The sequence below is a fragment of the Phalangium opilio genome, unplaced genomic scaffold, assembly GCF_054372755.1.
Source record: "Phalangium opilio isolate 3A_F unplaced genomic scaffold, DU_Popi_V2 ptg000078l_1, whole genome shotgun sequence".
Taxonomy (NCBI): Eukaryota; Metazoa; Arthropoda; class Arachnida; order Opiliones; family Phalangiidae; genus Phalangium; species Phalangium opilio.
Window position 1 is genome coordinate 54,119 of NW_028324186.1, and position 12,237 is coordinate 66,355.

Here is a 12,237-nt window from a genome sequence, read left to right on the forward strand (position 1 = left end):
TGGAATGAACCTAACGAATTTAATTCACTCCCAGTTGGGAATCAAGACACGCTGTTATAGTCATTGTCTGATTTCCTACCAACTAATACCATGCATGTTAAGTTTGCTCCTGGTGAAGGTCAAACGCCAATGTCTTTACTCTATGACGAAGACGCGGAGGAATTGTCATTCCCCAGTATTTATGTGGGTCAGAAGAGAAACCTTAAGATTAAAGGTAGTTTTTGGGACATTGCTAAGTGGGAGCTTCGTAATATTGATAGGAGTTGTGCTAAAAATCCGTCTCAATTGTTTTGCACTTTTGTTAAGTTGGAAACAATGAATGTTAGAGATTCCATACAAGTTTGTATGAAACAAACCAAGAGAAAAGATGGCTCAAACTTTACTGCTGGGTTTTTTTCCTCTGCTGGTGCACTCGATTCAATTATTAAGCAGGATGATGGTTTTAGAGTATTAGAAAATTTGCAGTCCTCGCCTTCATATTGGCAGCATAGGCAGAAAGAGTTGATGGCTATGATTAGGCAGCTTGGTACGGCTACCTTTTTTATAACGTTTTCAGCTGCGGAAGGCAAATGGCCTGAGCTTTGGAACATACTGAGGATCGCTTAGCGAATGACGATATTAGCAATTTAAGTTTTTCGGAAAAGGCCAAGTTGATTCAGGATGATCCTGTTACTTGTGCTAGATATTTTGACCACCGTTTTCGGGCTCTTCTTAAAGCTCTGAAAAAGCTAGGCCCTCTTGGTGTAATTGAAGATTATTACTTCAGGGTTGAAATACAGCAAAGAGGCTCTCCTCATCAACATGGGTTGATATGGATTAAAGATGCGCCTAAGCTTAAAGATGACTTGTCAAATGTTGAAGAGGTAGAGGAATATATTGATAAAGTTGTTTCTTGGCAAATTGAACGATGATAATGGGGATTTGTTAACGTCATTGCAAATGCATAAACACACGACAACGTGCAGGAAGAACGTTAATAATAGTTCAGTTTGTCGTTTTGGAATACCATTTCCACCCATGCCTAGAACTATTATTTATGATCCGAGTTTAAGAGAACCGGGTACTCTTGACGAAGTACTTAAGAGTAAGAACAATTCCAGTAAATTGCGTGAGCTTTTTCAATCAAAAGAAAAATAATTAGGGGTAGATAGTTTTAAGGAGTTGTTGGAAAAGTTGCGTTTAGTTGAAGATGAATATATTAAAGACATTACGTATGACCTCAAAAGGAAAGTGGTTTTATTGAAAAGACACCCCAAAGATACTAGGGTTAATCCGTACAACCCGTGCACTCTGCGCCTTTGGCAAGCGAATATGGACATTCAGTTTGTTCTTGATCCTTACGCTCTGGTTATGTATATCGTGTCTTATATAGGCAAATCCCAGCGTGGTATGTCAATGCTTCTGCGTGAAGCCGCTAAACGAGCGCAGTCAGATAAATGCACGGTGAAGCAAAAGTTCAAGGTGATTGCTAATCAGTTTTTGAACGCGCACGAGGTAAGCGGCTTATAGTGCTTTACAAGTTCCAGTCCCCAGGTGTTGTCGGGCTTGCATTGATGTTAATACAAATGTGCCCGAAAATCGTGTTCATATTCTCAAAAGCAAAGTAGAGCTTGAACAATTGTCCATAGATAGTATGGATGTTTTCGCTTCTGGAATGTTAGACCATTATGTTCAAAGGCCACATGATCTAGAGGCAGTAATGTTAGCTCAATTTGCGGCTTGGTATGAATTTTCCAAACGTCGTAGAGTTTCAAGGCCCCAAAGTCATATTGATGACGGTGAGAACGCTCAAGTTCAATGTGGTAAATCGTTAAAATTCAAAAATGATTCAGGGTTCATTAGAAAACGTGGTCCTTCTAAAATTATACGTTATCGGAGATTCAATTTAGTGAGAGATCCCGAGCAGTTTTATCGTGAACAAATCATGTTATTCTCGCCTTGGCGTGATGAGAGTAGAAATATTTTGACAAAGGATGTAAAGTCTGAGTATTAGCTTAGACTTGAGATTATAGCGGAATCTAGAAAAGAATTTCATAATGAAATTGACGAAGTAGCTATTGAACAGGCTGTGAGAGATTTCGAAAGTGAAGCGATTGAAGCTGATCTTACTAATATCCAACCTGAATTGGAACATCAAAATGAAATAGATAGGTCTTTAATTGTTGAAGATTCTGAATTTTTAATTAATACAGTGGAAGAGGCAATAGGAAATATTAACAGAGATATTCTTGATGGTAATGCGGAAAAAACTGTTGCTCCATCAGTCACGTTAGTTAATGATTCAGAATACAATGCCCTTGTTAGAAAGCTGAATTTGAAACAGAAAGAAATATTTTATGAAGTTCTACACCATTTAAAGTGCAAAGAAACGCCTTTACAGCTATTTGTTACAGGAGGCGCTGGTGTTGGAGAAAGCGTTTTGATAAGTGCCATATTTGATTCTTATACTAGATTTTACAATAAGCAACCAGGGTCTAATCCCTCCGAGGTTAAAGTTCTGCGATGCGCACCTACGGGCAAGGCTGCCTTTAATATAGGTGGGGCGACTTTACATAGTACCTTTAGTCTACCCGGTAGTCAATTTGCCGGGAATATTTCCAGGCTAGAAAGTGAAACTCTTCACAATTGTAGATTGACGTATGGTCAAGTGAAGTTGTTAATTATTGACGAAATATCAATGGTTGGTGCGAAGGTTTTTAACCGAGTTAACTCGAGAATGCAAACGATAATGGGTTGCCCAGATTATTTTGGTGGTGCCTCTGTACTTTAATTTGGAGATTTTAACCAACTTAGACCCGTCCGGGATCATTTCGCTTTTCAAAGTCAAAGTGATAGTGACAATCCATATGCGTCTTTAATTGGAAACCCAATATGTGGGGAATTCCAATTTAGTGAGCTTGAAGATATTATGAGGCAAAAAGATGATAAGAGGTTTGCGGAAGCTTTGAATAGAATGGCTGTGGGAACTATGAATCAGGACGATATTGACTTATTCGTAAGTTTGGAAGTAAACAGAGATCGTGTACCGCCAAAAGAAGTGATACATCTTTTCCTTACTAACGTTGAAGTCAACCAATTTAACCAAGAGACTCAATTAAAATTGAGTACGGAAAAGTGTATTTCATTTTCAGTAGATGTTGTAAATGGTGATCTTAGTAGCGAAGTTAAAAGTAACGTTCTTTCCCAAATTCAAACGTTAGCAACGTCTGATACGTATGGTCTCCCTAAAGAACTAACACTCGCTTGTGGTGCGAGATATATGATGACTAACAATGTCGATACGTCTGATGCAATTACGAATGGTGCGACAGGTTGGTTAAGGAAGATTGAGTACGTTAAAAATAGGCTCGGGGAACAAATTCCGTTCAGGGTTTGGATTGAGTTTGCTGATGCTTTTGTTGGGAAGTGTTTGGGACAAAAGTGTCTTGGATTGTACGAACAGAATAACTATAACAGGACTTGGACTCCTGTCGAGAAGGTTATTAAGGCATTTAGTAGAAAATAGAGGCAAAATAATGTTTCAGTCTCTAGGAGACAGTTTCCTTTAGTAATTTCGGAGGCTTTTACGATACACAAGAGTCAAGGCGATACATTCTCGTCTGTAGTAGTGCATTGTAATCCCAGAAAAAAATTAGAGAAAACTCATTTATATGTTGCTTGCAGTAGGGCGAGAAACGCCTCCGGTTTGTATATTGAGGGTAAATTTCAAGTTCCAAATGCGCCTAAAAACAATCAAGTAGAATTGGAACTTCGAAGATTACGAGATACAAAGAATATTGTATTATCCTTTTTGAACGAAAAGGTGTACATTTATGTTCATAATGTGCAATCCTTAAACGCACATTTGGAAGATATCATAGCAGACACTGTAATAAAAAATGCACAGTTATTATGCTTTGTTGAAACGTGGAAGAAAGATACCGATGAGTTTAGTGTGCCATCCTTTAAGGAAGTGGGCGGTATTTATCTGCCAAGAATGGCACGTAGAATTGCGTTTGGTTCTTCCATTTATTTAAAAGATGCACCCGAAAATGTAGTTAACGATTTGAATAATAGGGTTTTGCGAACCGATAGACCTTTCAGAAATTCGCATGTGGAACGTTGTTGGTTGGATGTTTCCATTGAAAATGAACCAATGACTGTTGTTTTGTTGTACAAATCGCACGGAGCGAGTTTGATATCAGTTTTTAAGGATTTTAATCCTTTATTCGATATTAGATACGATGCCTCTGTTCCGACAGTTGTTGTCGGAGATTTTAATATAAATTTTTTAAAATGTAAAACGGCCCTGAAAATGTTCTTTGATTCTTTTAACATGTCTCTTCTGCCGGGCCTTGAAGAGAAGGTTTCTACTGACTATCATTGCCAGTTAGATTTAGCGTTCGGAAACAAACTTTTTCAAGACAAATTCGTGGCCTCTTACAGAGAATCGTACTATTCGTATCATAAAGGTATATGTTTCGTTAAAAAAGAAATAGCTGTAGAAGTTTAGTAAGAGCAACCGTTATGGTTGGTGAACTTCCTAGGTGTAGCAGCCTTGCAAAATCAACCGAAAGGGATTGTTACAGTCCTAGCTCTCGAAGCTTTGTATTATAACCCTGTGAAAGCCCTAGCTCTCGAAGCTTTGTATTATAACCCTGTGAAAGCCATAGCTCTTGAAGCTTTGTATTATAACCCTGTGAAAGCCCTAGCTCTCGAAGCTTCGTATTATACCCCTGTGAAAGCCCTAGCTCTCGAAGCTTTGTATTATACCCCTGTGAAAGCCCTAGCTCTCGAAGCTTTGTATTATATCCCTGTGAAGGCCCTAGCTCTCGAAGCTTTGTATTATAACCCTGTGAAAGCCCTAGCTCTCGAAGCTTTGTATTATAACCCTGTGAAAGCCCTAGCTCTCGAAGCTTTGTATTATAACCCTATGAAAGCCCTAGCTCTCGAAGCTTTGTATTATAACCCTGTGAAAACCCTAGCTCTCGAAGCTTTGTATTATAACCCTGTGAAAACCCTAGCTCTCGAAGCTTTGTATTATAACCCTGTGAAAGCCCTAGCTCTCGAAGCTTTGTATTATAACCAGAAAGGGTCTGCGAAAGTCCTAGCTCTCGAAGCTTTGTATTATAACCCGAAAAGGTTAGTGATAGTCCTAGCTCTCGAAGCTTTGTATTATAACTCGAAAGGGTTAGTTATAGTCGGGGCTCTCGGAGCTTTGTAAAAATCAGCCGTAATCAATGGTTGATGGAAATCCTAGCTCTAGGAGCTTTGTAAAATGAACTTGTAGCCCAGATGGGTTAGAAGCTTTACCTTATTAAGTTGTTGAAAACCCTAGCTGTAGAAGCTTTGTATTCTAACCCTAAAGGGTTGGTGAAAGTCCTAGCTCTCGGAACTTTGTATGATCAGCCGTAATTAATGGTCGGTGGAAATCCTAGCTCTAGGAGCTTTGTAAAATTAACTCACCCGAAAGGGTTGCTTGAACTGGAAACTTATCACCCGAAAGGGTCGTTCAAATTAGAAACCTATTGCCCGAAAGGGTCGCTCAAATTAGAAACCTATTGCCCGAAAGGGTCGCTCAAATTGGAAACCTATTGCCCGAAAGGGTCGCTCAAATTGGAAACCTATTGCCCGAAAGGGTCGCTCAAATTGGAAAACTATTGCCCGCAAGTGTCCCTCAAATTGGAAACCTATTGTCCGCAAGGGTCGTTCAAATTGGAAAACTATTGCCCGCAAGTGTCCCTCAAATTGGAAACCTATTGTCCGCAAGTGTCGTTCAAATTGGAAAACTATTGTCCGCAAGGGTCGTTCAAATTGGAAAACTATTGCCCGCAAGGGTCGTTCAAATTGTAAAACTATTGCCCGCAAGTGTCCCTCAAATTGGAAACCTATTGCCCGAAAGGGTCGCTCAAATTGGAAACCTATTGCCCGAAAGGGTCCCTCAAATTGGAAACCTATTGCCCGAAAGGGTCGCTCAAATTGGAAACCTATTGCCCGAAAGGGTCGCTCAAATTGGAAACCTATTGCCCGCAAGGGTCGCTCAAATTGGAAACCTATTGCCCGAAAGGGTCGCTCAAATTGGAAACCTATTGCCCGAAAGGGTCGCTCAAATTGGAAACCTATTGCCCGCAAGGGTCGCTCAAATTGTAAACCTATTGCCCGAAAGAGTCGCTCAAATTGTAAACCTATCGCCCGAAAGGGTCGCTCAAATTGGAAATCTATTGCCCGAAAGGGTCGCTCAAATTAGAAACCTATTGCCCGAAAGGGTCACTCAAATTGGAAACCTATTGCCCTAAAGGATCGCTCAAATTGGAAACCTATTGCCCGAAAGGGTCGCTCAAATTGGAAACCTATTGCCCGAAAGGGTCGCTCAAATTGTAAACCTTGTAACATGGCTGCCAGAATCCTTGGATCTGGCAGGGCTTTTGCCTCCATGTCACATGCTCCTCCTCCCCTTTTTCTCACTACGATATTTTGAGTGATATTATTATTACGACAGTTGGCGGTTGAATGGACTAGTTCTCTCCTTTTTGTTTTGAATAAAAGTCTTCTAAGACGGAGCTACTTTGTATAAACCAAGTTGGGTTACGGGATCGTTATCCCTTTGTTTTTTGTGAATAAAATAGAGAAGATCAATCTTCTTATATTGGATATTAAACTGTAAGTTGTCTTTATTCTTTTTATGGCCCTCGGGAGCTTTCTCCCTTAGTTAAATTATTCTACGGAGGGTTACATAAAATTGGCGCCCGAACAGGGACCCGACCGATAAGACTAGTCCTTAAGCCTTGGTCAGTCCCTTAGAAATATTTGTTTATCATTGTCGGTATATCCGCCCCCACGTGGTGCTAAGCCTTGGCTTCCACGATGGTAAATGATTATAGATAACTATTTAAATTAAATCTAAATTAATCGGAACTAAATTAAATAATAAATTAAAAATAAAAATTATATTTGTAACAAATGTACTGAATTTAGATAACTTACTTGTATAGTTGTATAAACTTAACTTAATTTGACTTTTTTAAATTTAATTGGTTTATTAACTGATCATTAAATAAATAAATAAATAATGGCATATTCGGACAACAAAACATGGAGGTCGCCTCGAACATCTGAGGATGAGGAGGATGATTTAATACTAAAGAAAAGGGAAGAACAATCAAAAGAAGATCTGTTTACGTCTACGGAAGACGATGGCGACACGCTAGCACCGCCAGAGACAGATAATCCTTTGGAGGATTTCAACCGGATTCTTCGAATTGAGGATGAGAAAGACGAAGAGGATTCAGATACACGAAAGAGGACGGCCGCCTCTTCAGAAACGGAATTCTCTCCTTACCAACTATTCCCTCTTGAGAATATTTCTGCCCCTAAGGGAAGTTCAATTCCCTCTAATTTCCCTCCTCAAACTGAGATTGATTCCCTTGTTCCTCCTAAATCAGCGTCCAAGAGTGATAAGCCTAAAGTTAGTTTTTCAAACACTTTTCCAAATCCTAGAGTAAGAACTATCGGAACCCAAATATCTCCGTCTCGACAAATCCCTCAATTGGGACCAGACACTACCGACGAGGAATTAAGATCCTTTATATTACCCTTACTCCAAACATTGGCAGATAATTCTACCCAAAATGTAGCAATACATAAAGCTATAGCTACTAGTTTGCATAAATTAGTTAGGGATCTACCTACGTTAATAAATAGAAGTTCAGTTCCTCAGAGGGGAAAAGTCCCTATTGAACCGCCAGAAAGTTTAGCTTTTATGGGATCGTCTAGCGATAACGCCACAGAGTTTTTAGCCGCTTTTGAGGAATATGCTAAATTTCACAAGCTATCAAATGAAGAAAGGTTAGCTGCATTGCCTCTCCTTTTACGAGGGCATGCCTTGTATTGGTACAGGGATTTAGTCCGTCAATATGACGATATGTGTAGTTTAAACCCTTCCCATCCTCATTTAGCTTGGAAGACATTTAAGAGACATTTTAAAATTCAGTTTAGAGACTCCGAAGCTGACTCTAAGCTTAAGATAGAGATTAACCATAGAAGTCAGAAAGATAAGGAGTCAGTAGAGGATTTCTTCGGGGAAGTTATGAAGTTGAATTTAGGGATGACCCATCCTCTTTCCGAAAAGGAGTTAGTTCCTATAATTATGAGCAATTTGAAAGATGAACTTAGAACTCCCCTCCTTTTCTTGCAATTTACCACTATGGAACAGTTAAGAAATTCCTGTAAAACAATAGAAAAGGATATTGAAGTTAGGAAAAAGAATGCTGAGAAAACGGAAAAGAGGAAATCACCCCCTAAACCTAAGGTTAAAGCCGAGTCTTCTTGCCCAGCTAATAAGGGCTCTGCCCATAGTCAGTGTTCCCCCGGGCATTGTAAAAGCCCTTGTAATCCTCCTACTTCTCCTCAATGGGAATATTCCTTACAACCTCTAGATTCTAGAGCCAAAGCTAGGGCAAATAACTCCAATAGAGGTCAAAGGTCTTTTGCTAGATATAATAATCAGAGATCAAAGTCTCCTGGTCGTCATTTGGCCTTGTCATACCCCTCTACACGTACTATCACATGTTATAGTTGTCAGGAACTAGGTCATCTTGCACCCGACTGTCCAAACAAAAAGATTAGCAAGTCGGGGGAAGCCCAGACGGGAGATGTCCCTCGTGGTCCCTCTCCCGGTGCCCAATAAATTCCCCTAACAAGAAGCGTGTCGCGTTCCCCCTGAGGATTGAATCCGTCAGGAAGGGGTCAGTTTATAAAAAGTTACTATTCCCGTTACTTTTGAACATGCGACAGTTCACGCTAAGTTAGATAGTAGGGCAGATGCCTCTTTTGTAAGTCTAGATCAGTGGCAAAAAATTTGTAAACTTAGAAACTCTTCAGAATTACCTGAAGATGAACAATAAGACTGTGTAGTTTGGGGCGACGGCCGTTAAACGTTTACAAAAGGTTCTCACGAATTAGAGTTTACTCTCAAATCAAATGAAAGCGAGAAACAATTCAAATTTAAATTCTACATAGTTCCTTCCCTAAATAGTGACTTTATATTAGGTCAAGATTTTCTTGAAGAAAATAGGGTCAAATTAGACTTTGAATCGTCACAATGTTCAGTTGGTAACTTAAAGATCCCTTTTTCAATTCCTTCTGAAAAGGATCCAATAGATAAGGACATTGTAGATAATATTAGGGAAGCGGTTTCCGCAGCCCCTATCTCTGAGGAACAACGTCATCAATTAGAAACCCTTTTATTAAAATTTCCTGAGTTGTTTTCTGATAAAGTAAGAAGAACAGGACTAATCTTCCATGAGATTCATACGGGTAATAGTCCGCCCATAAAGTCTCAGCCTTATCATGTTAATGACCAGAAAAGGAAAATTATTGAACATGTTAGGGATATTTTAGATGACGGGATAATCAGACCCTCAGTATCTCCTTGGGCTTCGCCCGTAGTTTTAGTTGATCAAACAAAACGGGGTAAACCCTATAGGTTTTGTATTGATTGCAGAAAACTAAATCAGGTTACCATAAAGGACCCTTATCCTTTGCCTAATATAGAGGACATGTTAGCTAGGGTTGGAAGACCAAAATACATTACAACACTTGACCTTAAATTAGGGTATTGGCAAGTGGAAATGCACCCTAAGAGTAGAGAAAAACAGCTTTCGTGACTCACATGGGAAAGTACGACTTTAATGTACTCCCTTTTGGGCTGTGTAACGCCCCTAGCTCTTTTCAGCGTTTAATTGACGAAATTTTTAGAGACGCGGATTACTTCCAATTAATGGATTATTTAGATGATTTAATCTCGCTTAGCGAAGATTGGGATCAACACTTAACGTGTTTAGAATATGTCCTAAATAGATTAAAGGAAGCGGGTCTCACCCTACAGTTAAAAAAATGTCGTTTCGCTCAAAAAGAAGCTACCATATTTGGTCACATAGTAAACGAAACAGGAGTGCATATAGATCCTTCTAAAATAGAAGCTATTCAGAAATTCCCTCCTCCTAAAAATGTTAAGGAAGTCCAGAGATTTTTAGGGATGGCAGGATGGCATAATAGGTTTATTTGTCACTACTCCCAAAAAGTAGCCCCTATTAACAAGCTTAAAAGCAAGGATCAAAAATTTATTTGGGGCATCGAACAGCAACAGGCGTTCGAAAAAATTAAGGAAGCAATTTGTAAGGCTCATCCCTTAGCTTCCTTTAGAAGGGATTCCCCGTGCATCTTAACTACTGATGCTAGTGATGCAGGGTTGGGTGCCCTTCTTTCCCAATTACAAGATAATGTCGAAGTTCCCATAGCTTACGCTAGCACAGATCTTAAAGACGCGGAAACTAGGTACTCCACTAGCGAGAAAGAGTGTTTAGCCATATGTTGGGCGGTTAAGAAGTTTAGGCCCTTTTTAGAAGGTCGTAAATTCACTGTCCTCACTAACCATCAGGCTCTACAATGGTTGTTTAATATCAGGGAACCAAATTCTCGTCTAGTTAAATGGGCAATGTACCTTCAAACATTTGACTTTACAATCGAGCATAAGAAAGGAGTAGAGAACGTAGTAGCAGACGCTTTGTCGAGGGCCCCGATAAACGTTTTAAGTATTAACTTTAGCTCCTCTACTTCTAATTCTACTAGTAACCAGGATCCAACTACTAGTAGTACCAGTCAAAATTCTACCGGTAGTAGTAATTCAACTTCCTCTAGTGATTCTGTTGAAGGTCGGATACGTCCTCCAGGTCCTAGAGCTTTATATTCAGTCTTCACATTAGAAGACGTAAGAAAATCTCAAAGGGGAGACCCATTTGTTTCCCCTATTATAAATTCCTTGCAAGGACCTAACCCTGTTAGGCATAAACTTTTCGAATTACGAAATGATCTTCTTTATAGAAGACCTTAGAGGAATTATGCTGAAAAAATTTATTTACCGCCTCGTTTAAGGCTAGAAGCCAAGAGGTTGTTACACGATCACCCACTATCAGCTCACAGGGGCAAAGATAAGACCCTTAGCAAAGTGACTTATAGATATTGGTGGCCCACTATAGTTAGTGACGTCCAGGATTATGTTCGAGGATGCACGTTATGCCAACAGTTTAAGGCTAGGAATAGGAAAAAGCCAGGGCTAATGCAACCCTCAGAAATAACAAGTCCTTGGGACCAAATCAGCGTCGATATTATGGGACATTTCCCTCAAAGTAGACACCATTATAAATACCTAATAGTTTTCGTAGATTATATGACTAAATTCGTGGAAATGATTCCACTTAAAACTATTACAGCTAAGACCTGTATGCAGGCTTTCAAGTCTATTATTACTAGGTGGGGAGCTCCTAAAGCTATCCTTAGTGATAGAGAGGTACAGTTTACTTCGAAACTTTGGCTGCAGACGTGCAGAGCTTTTAAAATAAACCCAAAGTTTACCACCCCCTACACACCCAAGGGAAATCCCACCGAAAGAGTAAATAGAGTAATAGGCGAGGTAATATCATTTTATGTAGGGAATCACCATGATAGATGGGATGAATCCCCTTGACCTTCTTCAATTCGCTATAAATTCCGCACCCCATGAAACCACGGGCAGATCCCCTTTCTTTTTGAAGTTAGGGCAGGAGCCACGTCTCCCTTGGGATTTAGACATTGAAGAACCCATTCAGGACAATGATGACCCTAGTCGTAGTAAGGCTTTGAAGGTTCTTAAGGAACAATTAGCATTCAGTAATAAATTGTCTAAGTTAGCTAAAGCACACCAGAAAAAATACTATGACCTCCGCCATGACCCTCTTGAGTTTGAGGTAGGAACATTAGTATGGATGGAAACACATCCTTTATCAGGTACGACAGGTCAGCTTATGAAAAAGCTTAGTCCTAAATGGGCAGGTCCCCTTAAAATAGTTGCAAAACATTCTTCCATAGTCTACGAGTTAGAAGACGCTAACTCAGGACAAAATGTAGGGAAAGTTAACCTAGAGCATCTTAAACTCTACTGGACTAACGTAGCCGTCTTCGACAATGCCGAAAATGCCCCCACGTCACAATCGAATGTTGCAGATGATCCCGAGCCTAGTCCCGCAACTAATGGTGGTACCATAGACCACCCTCCTACGGCGACTTCCTCAACTACGTCATCTGAATCATCATCATCATCTTCTACTTCACCGTCACCGCCTCGGGACGGTCAGGAAGTCGATCAACAGATCATTCCTGCTATTCCAGATGTCCCTCATCCGTCGACATCAAGTCCTCTAGAAAATCAAGCAGCGGATCCAC